Source organism: Podarcis bocagei (genome assembly GCF_964188305.1).
Source record: "Podarcis bocagei genome assembly, chromosome: 1".
Lineage (NCBI taxonomy): Eukaryota > Metazoa > Chordata > Lepidosauria > Squamata > Lacertidae > Podarcis > Podarcis bocagei.
In genome coordinates this window covers 137,798,658-137,820,770 of record NC_138125.1, presented here as the reverse complement: position 1 = coordinate 137,820,770, position 22,113 = coordinate 137,798,658, and the positions used below count along the sequence as shown (strand labels likewise).

The 22,113-nt window shown below is 45.9% G+C and overlaps 4 long non-coding RNA genes across 4 annotated transcripts in view; 1 reads left to right on the top strand and 3 right to left on the bottom strand.

The window, feature by feature from the left end:
- The window catches only part of LOC308584531, a 60,080-nt gene that overhangs the window by 30,756 nt on the left and 7,211 nt on the right, over window positions 1-22,113 (top strand). The window lies entirely within an intron of this gene.
- On the bottom strand, window positions 4,857-5,800 carry LOC308584521. The gene is made up of 2 exons (XR_014006882.1): window positions 5,637-5,800; window positions 4,857-5,440 (listed from the first exon to the last, which is right to left on the bottom strand). It is a non-coding gene; the product is annotated as an uncharacterized lncRNA (long non-coding RNA).
- LOC308584512 lies at window positions 9,422-11,305 on the bottom strand. The gene is made up of 2 exons (XR_014006868.1): window positions 10,325-11,305; window positions 9,422-9,921 (listed from the first exon to the last, which is right to left on the bottom strand). It is a non-coding gene; the product is annotated as an uncharacterized lncRNA (long non-coding RNA).
- LOC308584504 lies at window positions 11,431-21,769 on the bottom strand. Its single transcript, XR_014006853.1, has 2 exons — window positions 21,035-21,769; window positions 11,431-12,909 (listed from the first exon to the last, which is right to left on the bottom strand). It is a non-coding gene; the product is annotated as an uncharacterized lncRNA (long non-coding RNA).

Below are 22,113 nucleotides of genomic sequence, written 5' to 3'. Positions count from 1 at the left end.
TGGAGGATGCAGCAGGCAGTTCCCTATCAATGGTGCCAAATCCAAGCAAATGTTAGCTCCAGTCCTGTTCAATCGATCCAGCAATTCTGAACGTTAAATAAGGGATTAATTCCTCAGGCCGTACGAAAAGACTTCCTGTGGCTTTTTAATAGCTGGGAGCTCCCAACTACTGCCACTGTTGACAGCCTGTTGCCCCTTATATCTGCTTGAATGGGTTATGTCACAATGGTTCCTTCATCAGGCGTTTGTGAGCACAAAAATGCTGTTGGGAGTTTCAGCAATGAAGGCTCAGGTATAATACACTGTTTGAAAGTCTGAACATTTCCTCTTTTTTTATTTAACAAAATTTATATACCACTTATAATTTATATACAAATTATTAGGAGAGTAAGATAAAAATATACTGTAGTTGATTCACTTCTAGGCTAGTTTACATACTTTATTCCTTCTTACACTTCTTACACCAGCTGAAGACCAGTGGTGTATGAACTGAATGGACCGGTTTCATGTGTTACTGTGTGTTGGTCTGAGAGAAAGAGAGGAACTGGCCCAAGATCACCCAGTGGACTTCATGGCTGAGTTGGGATTTGAACCCTGCTTTGGCAGGTCCTAGTCTAACACATCCAAAATATCTGGAGCATTGGCAAATTTCCCAAGAGTGTCTTCCTACATACATCCCTTCCTCATCCCCTTTAAAAATGAAATAAAATTCTTTGGCATACTGAGTTTTCAGAATGAAATTTAAAATGTGGTACGCCAGCCTAGTTAACTTGGGGGGGGGGGTTTCGGGTCATTGTGCCAAGTGGGGCCGAGGGACATTTGCCCCAGATTCCTGCCCTGATGGCTCCACTGCCTGAGAGGACCGTCAGATCCTGGAGCTGGCCTGGCCCCACAAGAACCCTTAAAGTTCCCTCGAGCTCGTCAGGGAAGCCCGCTCGCCCCCTCACTGCGCAGGCGCCGCTGTGACCTGGCCCCGCTCCCCACCCCGTCCCAATCCCGGAGTGGGCTGCAGCCCCCGTGCAAGGCGGGCTCCTGCGCAGGCCTCTCCCTTCTTCCACGATGGGCTGCTGGCTGGTTCATGGCCTGGCCGTGGACGTTGTCCTTGCCGGCCAGGAGTTTTTCTGCTTGGCAAACTGGTAAGGCGGTTGGGCATTGGGTCAGCCTTAGTCTTTAAATGGAGGGCAGCTTGTAGCCTCCGCCTGCCCCTCCTTGGCTAAGGGGATCCCATTCAAGGGATCTGTGAGCTTCTTTCGGAGCCCAGGCGGGGCCTAGAGCCACAGCACACCTAAAACAGGGACGCTTTGGGAGGAGGGGATACCTCTATTTGATGTGTGTCTTCAAATAAAAACATCTTGAAGGTCCCAGGCCTCAGAGAGGTTAGGCTGGCCTCAACCAGAGCCAGGGCCTTCTCGGCTGCGGCTCCAACCTGGTGGAACGCTCTGTCACAAGAGACCAGGGCCCTGCGGGACTTGACATCTTTCCACAAGGCCTGCAAGACAGAGTTGTTCCACCAGGCCTTTGGCCAGAGCACAGCCTGACTCCCTCCCTCGGCAATCTTCGCGGAGCTCTGGCCCAATGGTTGCCAGTGGCTTGATTTGAATTAATTTTATAATGAATGATTTTAGAGTGTTGTTTGTGCTGTACTTTTATACTGTTTTATTGTTGTTAGCCGCCCTGAGCCCGGCTTCGGCTGGGGAGGGCGGGATATAAATAAAATTTATTATTATTATTATTATTATTATTATTATTATTATTATTATTATTCCCTCCTAAAAAGTAAGGGGAAATGTGTGTGCGTCTTATGGAGTGAATGCAGACTGTGCAGCTATCCCAGAAGCGATCCCTCTTGCTGTTCTGGCTTCTGGGATTCAGAATATTTTTTTTCTTGTTTTCCTCCTCCAAAAACTAGGTGCGTCTTATGGTCTGGTGCGTCTTGTAGAGCAAAAAATATGGTATATTCTCCTAACAAGCAGAAAGCTTAATTCTTCAAAACTATAGAAGAGAAACTGTTTGATATTTGATGGCAAATTAATAATGATGGGTGACTTTAATGGTGTGGTGTCCCTAGATTTAGACTGATCTATAAAAAAATCAGACTCTAAAGAAGGGAAACTACCTAATGCTTTCTTCAACATGGTGGCCAACATGGATCTAACTGATCTTTGGTGTCTCAGACACCCACTGGTCCGGGAATCCGCTTTTTTTTCTCAAAGGCAACAATTCTTCAAGTAGAAAAGACTTCTTATGGGCTTTGAAAGACCTGACAACTAGAGTAAAAAAGGTTGAGATATAACCAAGGACGTTATCAGATCACAATGGTATTCTTATGACCATGGCAGGCTAAATGATGTGATACTACATCATATAGAAATTGTTAATAAGGGAATGTGTTCCCAAAAGAATTTTTCAACCTCAACCTTAATAAAGGAACAGATCTAAATATGGTTTGGGATGCCAGTAAGGCAGTGATGAGAGGTTTTTTAATCAAACAAAGTGCATGCATAAACACCCACCCCCAGCTCCACACTAGCCCAAAGATGGTTTAACATAGAATAAGAGGGCAAGAAGAATCTTTATTCAAAGAGGAGTGGAAAAATTTTACTGAATATTTAGAAAACAATTGTGTACAACTGAAAACACTGGTAGTGTTTAGATAAATTCAACAGTATGGTAAATATTTGAAGGATGTCAAATGGAGAAATGATTACATTTGCTATAGTAAAATATGCAGGAAAGTTGATAAGTAGCATGAACCATGAAAGGGGAAGGAGGGAAGTCAATTGTTACATCATATTATGTAAAATGTTTATTTTGAGATGTATAAACTGAATAATTAATAAAAATTGGTTTTTTTAAATGCTAAATAATTTTATTTCATTTTTAACAGGGATGGGGAAGGGATTTATGGAGGAAGACACTCTCGGGAGATTTATGCCTTTACAAAATGAAAAACGTGCATTTGTGGGAGTTTTTTTAACAAACGAATTCAACATATTCCACAGGTGAGAGCAGTGCCAACTTGGCAGGAGTGTCCACTTCTTCTGCCCCGCATGCCGCTGGCACCCGAAGCTCATCAGGTGTCCATCTCCTCGTCCCACTTGGCAGCGTCAGGCAGCTTCATGTTTTGCCACATGAAATCGAGGAACATGGAGGCCTGCAGTAACCGGCCCAGCCTCTGGAAGTGCCGTGTATGGTAGGAGAGACTCCACAGCTGCTTTGATCCCTTCGTATTGCAAGAGGCTCTCTGCCATCTCATGCTTGAGGAGGGTTTCCACCACTGCCTGAGCCTCGAGGTAGTTCCACGAGTTTGTGTTCCACGTGATGGAAATCTTCAGCACAGCCTCTGGAAGAAGGGTTTGGGGAAGACATGTCAGGAAGGAGTGCAAGTTGCAGGCAGCGTGGCCACCTTGAACCAACACACCTCTCTTGCGAAGCGTGGCCAGGTCTGGGCACACATCTGACCTGCGCCTTTCTTCAAGGCAGGGGAGAAGTTGAAACACCCCTCCCCACCCTAGTAGAAAAGCAGCCTGCGGTGTTGGTGGGTGGTTTTGAATCAGAAAAATGCCAGGAGGGCGCAGGGTCAAGCAACCTCTCCTCTCACCCGTCTTTCTTCTTAAACTCGCAGCTTTCCCATGGCTGCTGTTCAAAAGAACAAAGAAAGACTTTGCGAAAGGGCACCTGCTGGGTAATTAAGTTCAGTACACACACACACCTTTAGAGGTCGTCCCTGCAGCATACCAACTCACCTTTCTGGTCTTTCCGAAGCTTCAGGAGGTTCTTTTCCAAGTCGTTATTAGTTATTATTAATGAACTCCATTTGCATGTAGGAACTCCTATGACTATTAATGATGGGAGAGGTGACTGAGTTTATTCCAGACTACATGGCTTGCAGGAATGTGTTTTATAACATTTATAAAATTACAACAACAATATGCATTATAATCTTTGCTCGAGTATTACAGAGCTGGCGTAGCTATTTTTTCAGAATGGAATTTAAAATGTGGTATGCCAGCCTATTTAACTTGGGGGGGGGGGGTGTTCTGGTCATTGTGCCAAGTGGGGCCCATGGACACTTGCCCCAGATTCCTGCCCTGATGGCTCCACTGCCTGAGGGGACCGTCAGATCCTGGAGCTGGCCTGGCCCCACAAGAACCCTTAAAGGCAGAGCGTTGGTGGAGCCAAGTCAGCATTTTACCCTTCCCAGATAGACCTATTTCGTTAGCAGATCCCACTGTGGCTAACGCGCTCTCTTTGCCCAGCCAAGAATTCTTCAAATTTTGCTCACCGTTTGTACCACTTCCTGATGCTGTGTCCGTTCATCAGTCCCCCACCCCACCCCACCCCAATGTGTTGCAACAACATGCTTCAACCCCTTAAGAATTAACAGCACTTGTCCATCAGCATTGTCTTCTGGCCATCTCAAGGAAATAATGCTGACTTTGCAATACTGCCGTACTTACCTGTTTCTTTGGGGGAATTTCTTTAATTTCAGTGTTTCCTTGTCAAAGTCAGAGACATGACAAGGGTACTTTGCGCAATGCATTACTTGGTGAGGGAGAAGAGAAAATACCTATTAGAAAATAGACTACCAGACATAGAAGAAGAATATGCAAATTGAAATTCAAATATTGAACTTGAAGAGATTAAAAAAGTGATTAAAAATATGAAGGATGGGAAATCGCCGGGACCAGACGGAATCTCAGTAACATCCTATAAAAAACTAGAGGAAATAATAACACCGAAATTAAAGTCAGTCATGAATGAAATTCTAGATAAAGGAGAAATACCCAATTCGTGGCCAGAAGCATTAATAACTTATCCCAAAGCAAGGCACAGATCTGAGATTTATATAAAACTACAGGCCAATATCTTTATTAAATATAGACTATAAAACATTTACACGATGGGGTGGGTGTTTGGGGGCTGTGGCAATGGCTGGGTTGGATTGGCTGCTGCAGCAGCAATTGGGTTGTTGATTTTTGGATGCATCAAGGGCTGCTGTTGATTGGCTTCCGCTGCGTCAATTGTGCCTGCGCTTGCCAGCTAGTGGTGGCGATCGGGCCGTCGGTTTGCTGCTTTTGTGACGCGTGCGATAGGCAGCGTTTATCATTATGGTGGGTGATTTGGGGCATTCCCTCCTCCCAAAACGCTCAACAACTCTGGGCCATCTCCCCCCCATAGTCTGAAATAGGAGTCCCCCAAAATAGGGGTGTCTTATACATGGGGGCATCTCATACACGGAAAAATACGGTCAATAGAATAAAAGAAAGAATGGGTAGGATTTTCCACCCGTTTCTACATAACTCTCAGCTACTGTTCTCTGCTACTGGATGCTTTGTAACTTTTCTTCTTCCACCTTCCCTTTCTTGTCATCCTCTGACCTGCTTCTATGTGAGAAAATTGTACCATAGATGTAGAGAGCTTCAAAATGGAACATCATCTTAATGAGCAGAGTAAAGAAAACAAAAGGAGGGCTGTCACTCAAATCTTCATTGAATGGTTAGAAGTTTTAAATCTGCATACATTTCCATAAGGGCTGCAATGAAAAAGGCATACTGTGTTTGCTCTTAATATGCATGCATTTTAGGAGGACATGCCTTGTAAAAATACTAGTTTGGGAGTCGTGGGCAACTTACACCCCCAGGAGCAACGCCTCCATGACTTCCACATGTGCTGCATCAGCAACTTTTGGGGCATCACATGGTAGGACAGAATATCCAATATGTGCTCTCACAAGCCCACATTCCCAGCATGTTCACACATCTACACGGGCTTGATCATGTCCACAACATGGAAGACGGCAGGATCCCCAAGATCTGCTCTTTGGGGAGCTGGCTTCAGGCACCAGACCCGTTGGCAGACCAACTCTCTTACAACGATGTCTGCAAACGTAACATGAAGGCTAGCATCATAAACCCTGCCATGTGGAAATCCCTTGTAGACAGATAGTCAGGTCATGTATCCACAGCAGTGACTAGAGGAAGAATGACTGCTGGGAGGCCTGGAGAGAGAGAAAACCATGGTGCATTTTCAGCTTTCATCTGCCCCAGCTGTCTCTTCCATAGCAGTCTCTAGAGACACAGCCAACGCTGTAAATCTCAAACAGTTTGATTTCAGCCTCTCCTCGCCGTTGCTACCCGACTCCGCGGCCCTAGCAACAGAAGGCCGCTATGGGGCGGGGCCTGCTTGCCCCGCCCCTCCGCATCCGGCGCCCGCATTGGGCGACGCGGGAAGGTGACGTCGGGAGGCCCCGGGAGCCTGGCCGGAAGGCGGAGGAATCTTTCTGCCGCCGGACCGCTTCCCCCGGAGGCGCTGAGCCGCTGACTTTGAGTTCCTGTCAAGGAAAAGGGCGGCAGATAAAAATATAAAACAAAACATGGAATGTATTTTTTGCTAGTGTCGTTTTTATTGTAATTATTTATGTATGTTATTACTATTTATTATATACAGCTCTTCCTCTGGAGGCCTCGGGGCGGTTCACAGCCTGTAAAGTCTACCCATATTCAATTCTTATTATTTTAAAAATTGTTTTCTTCTTGTGTTTTGAGCTTGTTTTTCTCTGTAAGCTCCCTCGAGCTCGTCAGGGAAGCCCGCTTGCCCCCTCACTGCGCAGGCGCTGCTGTCACCTGGCCCTGCTCCCCGGTGGGCGATCTCCCTTCCTCCAAGATGGGCTTCTGGCTGGTTCTTGGCCTGGACGTGGACGTTGTCCTTGCCGGCCAGGAGTTTTTCTGCTTGGCAAACTGGCTCTGGCTGAGAGTGTATGTCAATAGCGACTCCAGTAGGCCGCTTCCCCTTTTCTTGTTCCCGCTGGAGCCTTCTTTGGCTTGCCACACCTGCGGGCTCTCTTCCGGCCAACGCTGCCAATGACCGATCTTAAAAACTTGGGGTCGGTGAGATTCGGCAATCGCGGCACCTTGCGCCTGCTGGACCTCCTGAGCGGAGCGGGTTGTGTCTTGCTCCTCGTGAAGTAGGGCGAAATGTGAGGAGTGTTGCAAGCCGGTGCAGAGGCAGAAGGTCTGGCCGAGGTGGTAGAGCACGGCTTCTCTGTCTGGGGCGTCTTCCTAATCCAGTGGAACACCAGTATCATACGCCTCTTAGATGGGTTGGACATGCTGAAGGTGGTGCTGGAGGCCCAAAGACCAGGGTGACTTCAAAGCAGAGGACGCAGCAGGCAGTTCCCTATCAATGGTGCCAAATCCAAGCAAATGTTAGCTCCAGTCCTGTTCAGTCGATCCAGCAATTCTGAACGTTAAATAAGGGATTAATTCCTCAGGCCGTACGAAAAGACTTCCTGTGGCTTTTTAATAGCAGGGAGCTCCCAACTACTGCCACTGTTGACAGCCTGTTGCCCCTTATATCTGCTTGAATGGGTTATGTCACAATGGTTCCTTCATCAGGTGTTTGTGAGCACGAAAATGCTGTTGGGAGTTTCAGCAATTAAGGCTCAGGTATAATACACTGTTTGAAAGTCTGAACATTTCCTCTTTTTTTATTTAACAAAATTTATATACCACTTTTATAATTTATATACAAATTATTAGGAGAGTAAGATAAAAATATACTGTAGTTGATTCACTTCTAGGCTAGTTTACATACTTTATTCCTTCTTACACTTCTTACACCAGCTGAAGACCAGTGGTGTATGAACTGAATGGACCAGTTTCATGTTACTCTGTGTTGGTCTGAGAAAAAGAGAGGAACTGGCCCAAGGTCACCCAGTGGACTTCATGGCTGAGTTGGGATTTGAACCCTGCTTTGGCAGGTCCTAGTCTAACACATCCAAAATATCTGGAGCATTGGGAAATTTCCCAAGAGTGTCTTCCTACATACATCCCTTCCTCATCCCCTTTAAAAATGAAATAAAATTCTTTGGCATGTCTTCAAATAAAAACATCTTGAAGGTCCCAGGCCTCAGAGAAGTTAGGCTGGCCTCAACTAGAGCCAGGGCCTTCTCGGCTGTGGCTCCAACCTGGTGGAACGTTCTGTCACAAGAGACCAGGGCCCTCCAGGACTTGACATCTTTCCGCAGGGCCTGCAAGACAGAGCTGTTCCACCAGGCCTTTGGCCAGAGCACAGCCTGACTCCCTCCCTCGGCAATCTTCGCGGAGCTCTGGCCCAATGGTTGCCAGTGGCTTGATTTGAATTAATTTTATAATGAATGATTTTAGAGTGTTGTTTGTGCTGTACTTTTATACTGTTTTATTGTTGTTAGCCGCCCTGAGCCCGGCTTCGGCTGGGGAGGGCGGGATATAAATAAAATTATTTATTATTATTATTATTATTATTATTATTATTATTATTATTCCCTCCAAAAAAGTAAGGGGAAATGTGTGTGCGTCTTATGGAGTGAATGCAGACTGCGCAGCTATCCCAGAAGCCAGAACAGCAAGAGGGATTGTTGCTTTCACTGCGCAGCGATCCCTCTTGCTGTTCTGGCTTCTGGGATTCAGAATATTTTTTTTCTTGTTTTCCTCCTCCAAAAACTAGGTGCGTCTTATGGTCTGGTGCGTCTTATAGAGCGAAAAATATGGTATATTCTCCTAACAAGCAGAAAGCGTAATTCTTCAAAACTATAGAAGAGAAAGTGTTTGATATTTGATGGCAATTTAATAATGATGGGTGACTTTAATGTTGTGGTGTCCCTAGATTTAGACTGATCTATAAAAAAATCAGACTCTAAAGAAGGGAAACTACCTAATGCTTTCTTCAACATGGTGGCCAACACGGATCTAACTGATCTTTGGTGTCTCAGACACCCACTGGTCCGGGAATCCACTTTTTTTTCTCAAAGGCAACAATTCTTCAAGTAGAAAAGACTTCTTATGGGCTTTGAAAGACCTGACAACTAGAGTAAAAAAGGTTGAGATATAACCAAGGACGTTATCAGATCACAATGGTATTCTTATGACCATGGCAGGCTAAATGATGCGATACTACATCATATAGAAATTGTTAATAAGGGAATGTGTTCCCAAAAGAATTTTTCAACCTCAACCTTAATAAAGGAACAGATCTAAATATGGTTTGGGATGCCAGTAAGGCAGTGATGAGAGGTTTTTTAATCAAACAAAGTGCATGCATATACACCCACCTCCACCTCCACACTAGCCCAAAGATGGTTTAACATAGAATAAGAGGGCAAGAAGAATCTTTATTCAAAGAGGAGTGAAAAAAATTTACTGAATATTTAGAAAACAATTGTGTACAATTGAAAACACTGGTAGTGTTTAGATAAATTCAACAGTATGGTAAATATCTGAAGGATGTCAAATGGAGAAATGATTACATTTGCTATAGTAAAATATGCAGGAATGTTGATAAGTAGCATGAACCATGAAAGGGGAAGGAGGGAAGTCAATTGTTACATCATATTATGTAAAATGTTTATTTTGAGATGTATAAACTGAATAATTAATAAAAATTGTTTTTTTAAAATGCTAAATAATTTTATTTCATTTTTAACAGGGATGGGGAAGGGATTTATGTAGGAAGACACTCTCGGGAGATTTATGCCTTTACAAAATGAAAAACGTGCATTTGTGGGAGTTTTTTTAACAAACCAATTCAACATATTCCACAGGTGAGAGCAGTGCCAACTTGGCAGGAGTGTCCACTTCTTCTGCCCCGCATGCCGCTGGCACCCGAAGCTCATCAGGTGTCCATCTCCTCGTCCCACTTGGCGGCGTCAGGCAGCTTCATGTTTTGCCACATGAAATCGAGGAACATGGAGGCCTGCAGTAACCGGCCCAGCCTCTGGAAGTGCCATGTATGGTAGGAGAGACTCCACAGCTGCTTTGATCCCTTCGTATTGCAAGAGGCTCTCTGCCATCTCATGCTTGAGGAGGGTTTCCACCACTGCCTGAGCCTCGAGGTAGTTCCACGAGTTTGTGTTCCACGTGATGGAAATCCTCAGCACAGCCTCTGGAAGAAGGGTTTGGGGAAGACATGTCAGGAAGGAGTGCAAGTTGCAGGCAGCGTGGCCACCTTGAACCAACACACCTCTCTTGCGAAGCGTGGCCAGGTCTGGGCACACATCTGACCTGCGCCTTTCTTCAAGGCAGGGGAGAAGTTGAAACACCCCTCCCCACCCTAGTAGAAAAGCAGCCTGCGGTGTTGGTGGGAGGTTTTGAATCAGAAAAATGCCAGGAGGGCGCAGGGTCAAGCAACCTCTCCTCTCACCCGTCTTTCTTCTTAAACTCGCAGCTTTCCCATGGCTGCTGTTCAAAAGAACAAAGAAAGACTTTGCGAAAGGGCACCTGCTGGGTAATTAAGTTCGGTACACACACACACCTTTAGAGGTCGTCCCTGCAGCATACCAACTAACCTTTCTGGTCTTTCCGAAGCTTCAGGAGGTTCTTTTCCAAGTCGTTATTAGTTATTATTAATGAACTCCATTTGCATGTAGGAACTCCTATGACTACAATTAATGATGGGAGAGGTGACTGAGTTTATTCCAGACTACATGGCTTGCAGGAATGCGTTTTATAATATTTATAAAATTACAACAACAATATGCATTATAAGCTTTGCTCTAGTATTACAGAGCTGGCGTAGCTAATTTTTCAGAATGAAATTTAAAATGTGCTATGCCAGCCTATTTAACTTGGGGGGGGGGTGTTCTGGTCATTGTGCCAAGTGGGGCCCATGGACACTTGCCCCAGATTCCTGCCCTGATGGCTCCACTGCCTGAGGGGACCGTCAGATCCTGGAGCTGGCCTGGCCCCACAAGAACCCTTAAAGGCAGAGCGTTGGTGGAGCCAAGTCAGCATTTTACCCTTCCCAGATAGACCTATTTCGTTAGCAGATCCCACTGTGGCTAACGCGCTCTCTTTGCCCAGCCAAGAAGTCTTCACATTTTGCTCACCGTTTGTACCACTTCCTGATGCTCTGTCCGTTCATCAGTCCCCCACCCCACCCCAATGTGTTGCAACAACATGCTTCAACCCCTTAAGAATTAACAGCACTTGTCCATCAGCATTGTCTTCTGGCCATCTCAAGGAAATAATGCTGACTTTGCAATACTGCCGTACTTACCTGTTTCTTTGGGGGAATTTCTTTAATTTCAGTGTTTCCTTGTCAAAGTCAGAGACATGACAAGGGTACTTTGCGCAATGCATTACTTGGTGAGGGAGAAGAGAAAATACCTATTAGAAAATAGACTACCAGACATAGAAGAAGAATATGCAAATTGAAATTCAAATATTGAACTTGAAGAGATTAAAAAAGTGATTAAAAATATGAAGGATGGGAAATCGCCGGGACCAGACGGAATCTCAGTAACATCCTATAAAAAACTAGAGGAAATAATAACACCGAAATTAAAGTCAGTCATGAATGAAATTCTAGATAAAGGAGAAATACCCAATTCGTGGCCAGAAGCATTAATAACTTATCCCAAAGCAAGGCACAGATCTGAGATTTATATAAAACTACAGGCCAATATCTTTATTAAATATAGACTATAAAACATTTACACGATGGGGTGGGTGTTTGGGGGCTGTGGCAATGGCTGGGTTGGATTGGCTGCTGCAGCAGCAATTGGGTTGTTGATTTTTGGATGCATCAAGGGCTGCTGTTGATTGGCTTCCGCTGCGTCAATTGTGCCTGCGCTTGCCAGCTAGTGGTGGCGATCGGGCCGTCGGTTTGCTGCTTTTGTGACGCGTGCGATAGGCAGCGTTTATCATTATGGTGGGTGATTTGGGGCATTCCCTCCTCCCAAAACGCTCAACAACTCTGGGCCATCTCCCCCCCATAGTCTGAAATAGGAGTCCCCCAAAATAGGGGTGTCTTATACATGGGGGCATCTCATACACGGAAAAATACGGTCAATAGAATAAAAGAAAGAATGGGTAGGATTTTCCACCCGTTTCTACATAACTCTCAGCTACTGTTCTCTGCTACTGGATGCTTTGTAACTTTTCTTCTTCCACCTTCCCTTTCTTGTCATCCTCTGACCTGCTTCTATGTGAGAAAATTGTACCATAGATGTAGAGAGCTTCAAAATGGAACATCATCTTAATGAGCAGAGTAAAGAAAACAAAAGGAGGGCTGTCACTCAAATCTTCATTGAATGGTTAGAAGTTTTAAATCTGCATACATTTCCATAAGGGCTGCAATGAAAAAGGCATACTGTGTTTGCTCTTAATATGCATGCATTTTAGGAGGACATGCCTTGTAAAAATACTAGTTTGGGAGTCGTGGGCAACTTACACCCCCAGGAGCAACGCCTCCATGACTTCCACATGTGCTGCATCAGCAACTTTTGGGGCATCACATGGTAGGACAGAATATCCAATATGTGCTCTCACAAGCCCACATTCCCAGCATGTTCACACATCTACACGGGCTTGATCATGTCCACAACATGGAAGACGGCAGGATCCCCAAGGATCTGCTCTTTGGGGAGCTGGCTTCAGGCACCAGACCCGTTGGCAGACCAACTCTCTTACAACGATGTCTGCAAACGTAACATGAAGGCTAGCATCATAAACCCTGCCATGTGGAAATCCCTTGTAGACAGATAGTCAGGTCATGTATCCACAGCAGTGACTAGAGGAAGAATGACTGCTGGGAGGCCTGGAGAGAGAGAAAACCATGGTGCATTTTCAGCTTTCATCTGCCCCAGCTGTCTCTTCCATAGCAGTCTCTAGAGACACAGCCAACGCTGTAAATCTCAAACAGTTTGATTTCAGCCTCTCCTCGCCGTTGCTACCCGACTCCGCGGCCCTAGCAACAGAAGGCCGCTATGGGGCGGGGCCTGCTTGCCCCGCCCCTCCGCATCCGGCGCCCGCATTGGGCGACGCGGGAAGGTGACGTCGGGAGGCCCCGGGAGCCTGGCCGGAAGGCGGAGGAATCTTTCTGCCGCCGGACCGCTTCCCCCGGAGGCGCTGAGCCGCTGACTTTGAGTTCCTGTCAAGGAAAAGGGCGGCAGATAAAAATATAAAACAAAACATGGAATGTATTTTTTGCTAGTGTCGTTTTTATTGTAATTATTTATGTATGTTATTACTATTTATTATATACAGCTCTTCCTCTGGAGGCCTCGGGGCGGTTCACAGCCTGTAAAGTCTACCCATATTCAATTCTTATTATTTTAAAAATTGTTTTCTTCTTGTGTTTTGAGCTTGTTTTTCTCTGTAAGCTCCCTCGAGCTCGTCAGGGAAGCCCGCTTGCCCCCTCACTGCGCAGGCGCTGCTGTCACCTGGCCCTGCTCCCCGGTGGGCGATCTCCCTCCTCCAAGATGGGCTTCTGGCTGGTTCTTGGCCTGGACGTGGACGTTGTCCTTGCCGGCCAGGAGTTTTTCTGCTTGGCAAACTGGCTCTGGCTGAGAGTGTATGTCAATGGCGACTCCAGTAGGCCGCTTCCCCTTTTCTTGTTCCCGCTGGAGCCTTCTTTGGCTTGCCACACCTGCGGGCTCTCTTCCGGCCAACGCTGCCAATGACCGATCTTAAAAACTTGGGGTCGGTGAGATTCGGCAATCGCGGCACCTTGCGCCTGCTGGACCTCCTGAGCGGAGCGGGTTGTGTCTTGCTCCTCGTGAAGTAGGGCGAAATGTGAGGAGTGTTGCAAGCCGGTGCAGAGGCAGAAGGTCTGGCCGAGGTGGTAGAGCACGGCCTCTCTGTCTGGGGCTTCTTCCTAATCCAGTGGAACACCATTATCATACGCCTCTTAGATGGGTTGGACATGCTGAAGACGGTGCTGGAGGCCCAAAGACCAGGGTGACTTCAAAGCAGAGGACGCAGCTGGCAGTTCCCTATCAATGGTGCCAAATCCAAGCAAATGTTAGCTCTAGTCCTGTTATATCGATCCACCAATTCTGAACGTTAAATAAGGGATTAATTACTCAAGCAGTATGCAAAGACTTCCTGTGGCTTTTTAATAGCTGGGAGCTACCAACTACTGCCACTGTTGATAGCCTGTTGCCCCTTTTAACTCTGCTTGAATGGGTTATGTCACAATGGTTCCTTCATCAGGTGTTTGTGAGCACAAAAATGCTGTTGGGAGTTTCAGCAATGAAGGCTCAGGCATAACACACTGTTTGAAAGTCTGAACAGTTCCTCTTTTTTATTTAACAAAATTTATATACCACTTTTATAATTGATATACAAATTATTCGGAGACTAAGTTAAAAATGTACTATAGTTGATTCACTTCTAGGCTAGTTTACATACTTTATTCCTTCTTACACTTCTATCCCACCTTTCCTCCACAGAGCATACACACTTCAGCCTCCAGCTTCTCCATTTTATCCTGACAGCAATATTGTGAGCTAGGGCCATAGCTCAGTGGTAGAACAACTGCTTAGCATGCAGAAGGCATCAGGTTCAGTCCCCAGCATCTCCTGGTGGGACTGGGAGAGATCCTGCCTGAAATCTTGGAGGGCTGCTGCCAATCAGCGCAAACCAAGTATCTTCAGCCTTTGAAGACCCAAGACCTACTTTTAAACATACATGCATTTGGGGACCCATTTCTTAATCTTTTCCCATATATTGGCAGGGTGGTAGCTCTCTTCTTGCAACCCACCTTGGATCGGGCTGCAGCATGTTAGTGGGTGCTCTTATTTGCATAACTATCTACAGTATCCCCCTGCTGGCCCAGGGTGAGAACCTCAGTACATAACACCCCTCCCCACCGAGATAAGGCGTTAGTTACAATCGTAATGGTTTCCTTATATACAGCACTGCGCGTAATGGTTCAGTTAGGCATAAAAGCATATCGGTTACATTTCACCTACTTCCATTAGACCAACAGTGTTGCATGTCCAACAACATCGTCCTTTAAATAAGTTGGGTGCTTGGAAACTCTGCCAGAGCGCTGGGGACCGGTACCCAAGTCCAGGGGGCCGCCCAATTTTTGCTGAGGCTGTGGCATGACCCTAGGTGGCGTTGAAACCCCTGGATCCGCTGCTTTGGGTGGATACCTCCGCAAATGGAGTTGGTGGAATGTCAGGAAAGAAAGGACAGAATATCCAATATGTGCTCTCACAAGCCCACATTCCCAGCATGTTCACACATCTACACGGGCTTGATCATGTCCACAACATGGAAGACGGCAGGATCCCCAAGGATCTGCTCTTTGGGGAGCTGGCTTCAGGCACCAGACCCGTTGGCAGACCAACTCTCTTACAACGATGTCTGCAAACGTAACATGAAGGCTAGCATCATAAACCCTGCCATGTGGAAATCCCTTGTAGACAGATAGTCAGGTCATGTATCCACAGCAGTGACTAGAGGAAGAATGACTGCTGGGAGGCCTGGAGAGAGAGAAAACCATGGTGCATTTTCAGCTTTCATCTGCCCCAGCTGTCTCTTCCATAGCAGTCTCTGTAAATCTCAAACAGTTTGATTTCATCCCCAAAAGTGCACTCTTCCAGTTTCCCAAGACAGATCGATTCCAACCAAAGGAAGGAATCCCAATTCCAAACAGAACCCACCATGGCTATTACCGTATTTTTTTGCTCTATAAGATTCACTTTTTCCCTCCTAAAAAGTAAGGGGAAATGTGTGTGCATCTTATGGAGCGAATGCAGGCTGCGCAGCTATCCCAGAAGCACACCTCCACTAGCCCAAAGATGGAAAATGAGTGAGATCCCTAGTAAGGAAGACTGACAACTTAAGATGATAGTGGAGGTGTGCAGCGAAAGAATAACATAGAATAAGAGGGCAAGAAGAATCTTTATTCAAAGAGGAGTGGAAAAATTTTACTGAATATTTAGAAAGCAATTGTGTACAATTGAAAACGCTGGTAGTGTTTAGATAAATTCAACAGTATGGTAAATATCTGAGGGATTGTAATTATTTATGTATGTTATTACTATTTATTATATACAGCTCTTCCTCTGGAGGCCTCGGGGCGGTTCGCAGGCTATAAAGTCTATCCATATTCAATTCTTATTCTTTTAAAAATTGTTTTCTTCTTGTGTTTTGAGCTTGTTTTTCTCTGTTAGCTCCCTCGAGCTCGTCAGGGAAGCCCGCTTGCCCCCTCACTGCGCGGGCGCCGCTGTCACCTGGCCCCGCTCCCCGGAGGGCGATCTCTCTTCCTCCAAGGTGGGCTTCTGGCTGGTTCTTGGCCTGGCCGTGGACGTTGTCCTTGCCGGCCAGGAGTTTTTCTGCTTGGCAAACTGGCTCTGGCTGAGAGTGTATGTCAATAGCGACTCCAGTAGGCCGCTTCTCCTTTTCTTGTTCCCGCTGGAGCCTTCTTTCGCTTGCCACACCTGCGGGCTTTCTTCCGGCCAACGCTGCCAATGACCGATCTTAAAAACTTGGGGTCGGTGAGATTCGGCAATCGCGGCACCTTGCGCCTGCTGGACCTCCTGAGCGGAGCGGGTTGTGTCTTGCTCCTCGTGAAGTAGGGCGAAATGTGAGGAGTGTTGCAAGCCGGTGCAGAGGCAGAAGGTCTGGCCAAGGTGGTAGAGCACGGCTTCTCTGTCTGGGGCGTCTTCCTAATCCAGTGGAACACCATTATCATACGCCTCTTAGATGGGTTGGACATGCTGAAGACGGTGCTGGAGGCCCAAAGACCAGGGTGACTTCAAAGCGGAGGACGCAGCAGGCAGTTCCCTATCAATGGTGCCAAATCCAAGCAAATGTTAGCTCCAGTCCTGTTCAATCGATCCAGCAATTCTGAACGTTAAATAAGGGATTAATTCCTCAGGCCGTACGAAAAGACTTCCTGTGGCTTTTTAATAGCTGGGAGCTCCCAACTACTGCCACTGTTGACAGCCTGTTGCCCCTTATATCTGCTTGAATGGGTTATGTCACAATGGTTCCTTCATCAGGCGTTTGTGAGCACAAAAATGCTGTTGGGAGTTTCAGCAATGAAGGCTCAGGTATAATACACTGTTTGAAAGTCTGAACATTTCCTCTTTTTTTATTTAACAAAATTTATATACCACTTTTATAATTTATATACAAATTATTAGGAGAGTAAGATAAAAATATACTGTAGTTGATTCACTTCTAGGCTAGTTTACATACTTTATTCCTTCTTACACTTCTTACACCAGCTGAAGACCAGTGGTGTATGAACTGAATGGACCGGTTTCATGTGTTACTCTGTGTTGGGCTGAGAGAAAGAGAGGAACTGGCCCAAGGTCACCCAGTGGACTTCATGGCTGAGTTGGGATTTGAACCCTGCTTTGGCAGGTCCTAGTCTAACACATCCAAAATATCTGGAGCATTGGCAAATTTCCCAAGAGTGTCTTCCTACATACATCCCTTCCTCATCCCCTTTAAAAATGAAATAAAATTCTTTGGCATACTGAGTTTTCAGAATGAAATTTAAAATGTGGTACGCCAGCCTAGTTAACTTGGGGGGGGGGGGTTTCGGGTCATTGTGCCAAGTGGGGCCGAGGGACATTTGCCCCAGATTCCTGCCCTGATGGCTCCTCTGCCTGAGAGGATGTCAGATCCTGGAGCTGGCCTGGCCCCACAAGAACCCTTAAAGTTCCCTCGAGCTCATCAGGGAAGCCCGCTCGCCCCCTCACTGCGCAGGCGCCGCTGTGACCTAGCTCCGCTCCCCACCCCGTCCCAATCCCGGAGTGGGCTGCAGCCCCCGTGCAAGGCGGGCTCCTGCGCAGGCCTCTCCCTTCTTCCACGATGGGCTGCTGGCTGGTTCATGGCCTGGCCGTGGACGTTGTCCTTGCCGGCCAGGAGTTTTTCTGCTTGGCAAACTGGTAAGGCGGTTGGGCATTGGGTCAGCCTTAGTCTTTAAATGGAGGGCAGCTTGTAGCCTCCGCCTGCCCCTCCTTGGCTAAGGGGATCCCATTCAAGGGATCTGTGAGCTTCTTTGGGAGCCCAGGCGGGGCCTAGAGCCACAGCACACCTAAAACAGGGACACTTTGGGAGGAGGGGATACCTCTATTTGATGTGTGTCTTCAAATAAAAACATCTTGAAGGTCCCAGGCCTCAGAGAGGTTAGGCGGGCCTCAACTAGAGCCAGGGCTTTTTCGGCTGTGGCTCCGATCTGGTGGAACGCTCTGTCACAAGAGACAAGGGCCCTCCAGGACGTGACATCTTTCCACAAGGCCTGCAAGACAGAGCTGTTCCACCAGGCCTTTGGCCAAGGCACAGCATGATTCCCTCCCTCGGCAATCTTCGCGGAGCTCTGGCCCAATGGTTGCCAGTGGCTTGATTTGAATTAATTTTATAATGAATGATTTTAGAGTGTTGTTTGTGCTGTACCTTTATACTGTTTTATTGTTGTTAGCCGCCCTGAGCCCGGCTTCGGCTGGGGAGGGCGGGATATAAATAAAATTTATTATTATTATTATTATTATTATTATTATTATTATTATTATTATTCCCTCCTAAAAAGTAAGGGGAAATGTGTGTGCGTCTTATGGAGTGAATGCAGACTGCGCAGCTATCCCAGAAGCCAGAACAGCAAGAGGGACCGCTGCTTTCGCTGCGCAGAGATCCCTCTTGCTGTTCTGGCTTCTGGGATTCAGAATATTTTTTTTCTTGTTTTCCTCCTCCAAAAACTAGGTGCGTCTTATGGTCTGGTGCGTCTTGTAGAGCAAAAAATATGGTATATTCTCCTAACAAGCAGAAAGCTTAATTCTTCAAAACTATAGAAGAGAAACTGTTTGATATTTGATGGCAAATTAATAATGATGGGTGACTTTAATGGTGTGGTGTCCCTAGATTTAGACTGATCTATAAAAAAATCAGACTCTAAAGAAGGGAAACTACCTAATGCTTTCTTCAACATGGTGGCCAACACGGATCTAACTGATCTTTGGTGTCTCAGACACCCACTGGTCCGGGAATCCACTTTTTTTTCTCAAAGGCAACAATTCTTCAAGTAGAAAAGGCTTCTTATGGGCTTTGAAAGACCTGACAACTAGAGTAAAAAAGGTTGAGATATAACCAAGGACGTTATCAGATCACAATGGTATTCTTATGACCATGGCAGGCTAAATGATGTGATACTACATCATATAGAAATTGTTAATAAGGGAATGTGTTCCCAAAAGAATTTTTCAACCTCAACCTTAATAAAGGAACAGATCTAAATATGGTTTGGGATGCCAGTAAGGCAGTGATGAGAGGTTTTTTAATCAAACAAAGTGCATGCATATACACCCACCCCCAGCTCCACACTAGCCCAAAGATGGTTTAACATAGAATAAGAGGGCAAGAAGAATCTTTATTCAAAGAGGAGTGGAAAAATTTTACTGAATATTTAGAAAACAATTGTGTACAATTGAAAACACTGGTAGTGTTTAGATAAATTCAACAGTATGGTAAATATTTGAAGGATGTCAAATGGAGAAATGATTACATTTGCTATAGTAAAATATGCAGGAATGTTGATAAGTAGCATGAACCATGAAAGGGGAAGGAGGGAAGTCAATTGTTACATCATATTATGTAAAATGTTTATTTTGAGATGTATAAACTGAATAATTAATAAAAATTGGTTTTTTTAAATGCTAAATAATTTTATTTCATTTTTAACAGGGATGGGGAAGGGATTTATGGAGGAAGACACTCTCGGGAGATTTATGCCTTTACAAAATGAAAAACGTGCATTTGTGGGAGTTTTTTTAACAAACGAATTCAACATATTCCACAGGTGAGAGCAGTGCCAACTTGGCAGGAGTGTCCACTTCTTCTGCCCCGCATGCCGCTGGCACCCGAAGCTCATCAGGTGTCCATCTCCTCGTCCCACTTGGCAGCGTCAGGCAGCTTCATGTTTTGCCACATGAAATCGAGGAACATGGAGGCCTGCAGTAACCGGCCCAGCCTCTGGAAGTGCCGTGTATGGTAGGAGAGACTCCACAGCTGCTTTGATCCCTTCATATTGCAAGAGGCTCTCTGCCATCTCATGCTTGAGGAGGGTTTCCACCACTGCCTGAGCCTCGAGGTAGTTCCACGAGTTTGTGTTCCACGTGATGGAAATCTTCAGCACAGCCTCTGGAAGAAGGGTTTGGGGAAGACATGTCAGGAAGGAGTGCAAGTTGCAGGCAGCGTGGCCACCTTGAACCAACACACCTCTCTTGCGAAGCGTGGCCAGGTCTGGGCACACATCTGACCTGCGCCTTTCTTCAAGGCAGGGGAGAAGTTGAAACACCCCTCCCCACCCTAGTAGAAAAGCAGCCTGCGGTGTTGGTGGGAGGTTTTGAATCAGAAAAATGCCAGGAGGGCGCAGGGTCAAGCAACCTCTCCTCTCACCCGTCTTTCTTCTTAAACTCGCAGCTTTCCCATGGCTGCTGTTCAAAAGAACAAAGAAAGACTTTGCGAAAGGGCACCTGCTGGGTAATTAAGTTCGGTACACACACACACCTTTAGAGGTCGTCCCTGCAGCATACCAACTCACCTTTCTGGTCTTTCCGAAGCTTCAGGAGGTTCTTTTCCAAGTCGTTATTAGTTATTATTAATGAACTCCATTTGCATGTAGGAACTCCTATGACTACAATTAATGATGGGAGAGGTGACTGAGTTTATTCCAGACTACATGGCTTGCAGGAATGTGTTTTATAACATTTATAAAATTACAACAACAATATGCATTATAATCTTTGCTCGAGTATTACAGAGCTGGCGTAGCTATTTTTTCAGAATGGAATTTAAAATGTGGTATGCCAGCCTATTTAACTTGGGGGGGGGGGGTGTTCTGGTCATTGTGCCAAGTGGGGCCCATGGACACTTGCCCCAGATTCCTGCCCTGATGGCTCCACTGCCTGAGGGGACCGTCAGATCCTGGAGCTGGCCTGGCCCCACAAGAACCCTTAAAGGCAGAGCGTTGGTGGAGCCAAGTCAGCATTTTACCCTTCCCAGATAGACCTATTTCGTTAGCAGATCCCACTGTGGCTAACGCGCTCTCTTTGCCCAGCCAAGAAGTCTTCACATTTTGCTCACCGTTTGTACCACTTCCTGATGCTCTGTCCGTTCATCAGTCCCCCACCCCACCCCAATGTGTTGCAACAACATGCTTCAACCCCTTAAGAATTAACAGCACTTGTCCATCAGCATTGTCTTCTGGCCATCTCAAGGAAATAATGCTGACTTTGCAATACTGCCGTACTTACCTGTTTCTTTGGGGGAATTTCTTTAATTTCAGTGTTTCCTTGTCAAAGTCAGAGACATGACAAGGGTACTTTGCGCAATGCATTACTTGGTGAGGGAGAAGAGAAAATACCTATTAGAAAATAGACTACCAGACATAGAAGAAGAATATGCAAATTGAAATTCAAATATTGAACTTGAAGAGATTAAAAAAGTGATTAAAAATATGAAGGATGGGAAATCGCCGGGACCAGACGGAATCTCAGTAACATCCTATAAAAAACTAGAGGAAATAATAACACCCAAATTAAAGTCAGTCATGAATGAAATTCTAGATAAAGGAGAAATACCCAATTCGTGGCCAGAAGCATTAATAACTCTTATCCCAAAGCAAGGCACAGATCTGAGATTTATATAAAACTACAGGCCAATATCTTTATTAAATATAGACTATAAAACATTTACACGATGGGGTGGGTGTTTGGGGGCTGTGGCAATGGCTGGTTTGGAGTGGCTGCTGCGGCAGCAATTGGGTTGTTGATTTTTGGATGCATCAAGGGCTGCTGTTGATTGGCTTCCACTGCGTCAATTGTGCCTGCGCTTGCCGGCTAGTGGTGGCGATCGGGCCGTCGGTTTGCTGCTTTTGTGACGTGTGCGATAGGCAGCGTTTATCATTATGGTGGGTGATTTTGGGCATTCCCTCCTCCCAAAACACTCAACAACTCTGGGCCATCTCCCCCCATTGTCTGAAATAGGAGTCCTCCTATTTCATACATGGGGGCTTTGTAACTTGTCTTCTTCCACCTTCCCTTTCTTGTCATCCTCTGACCTGCTTCTATGTGAGAAAATTGTACCATAGATGTAGAGAGCTTCAAAATGGAACATCATCTTAATGAGCAGAGTAAAGAAAACAAAAGGAGGGCTGTCACTCAAATCTTCATTGAATGGTTAGAAGTTTTAAATCTGCATACATTTCCATAAGGGCTGCAATGAAAAAGGCATACTATGTTTGCTCTTAATATGCATGCATTTTAGGAGGACATGCCTTGTAAAAATACTAGTTTGGGAGTCGTGGGCAACTTACACCCCCAGGAGCAACGCC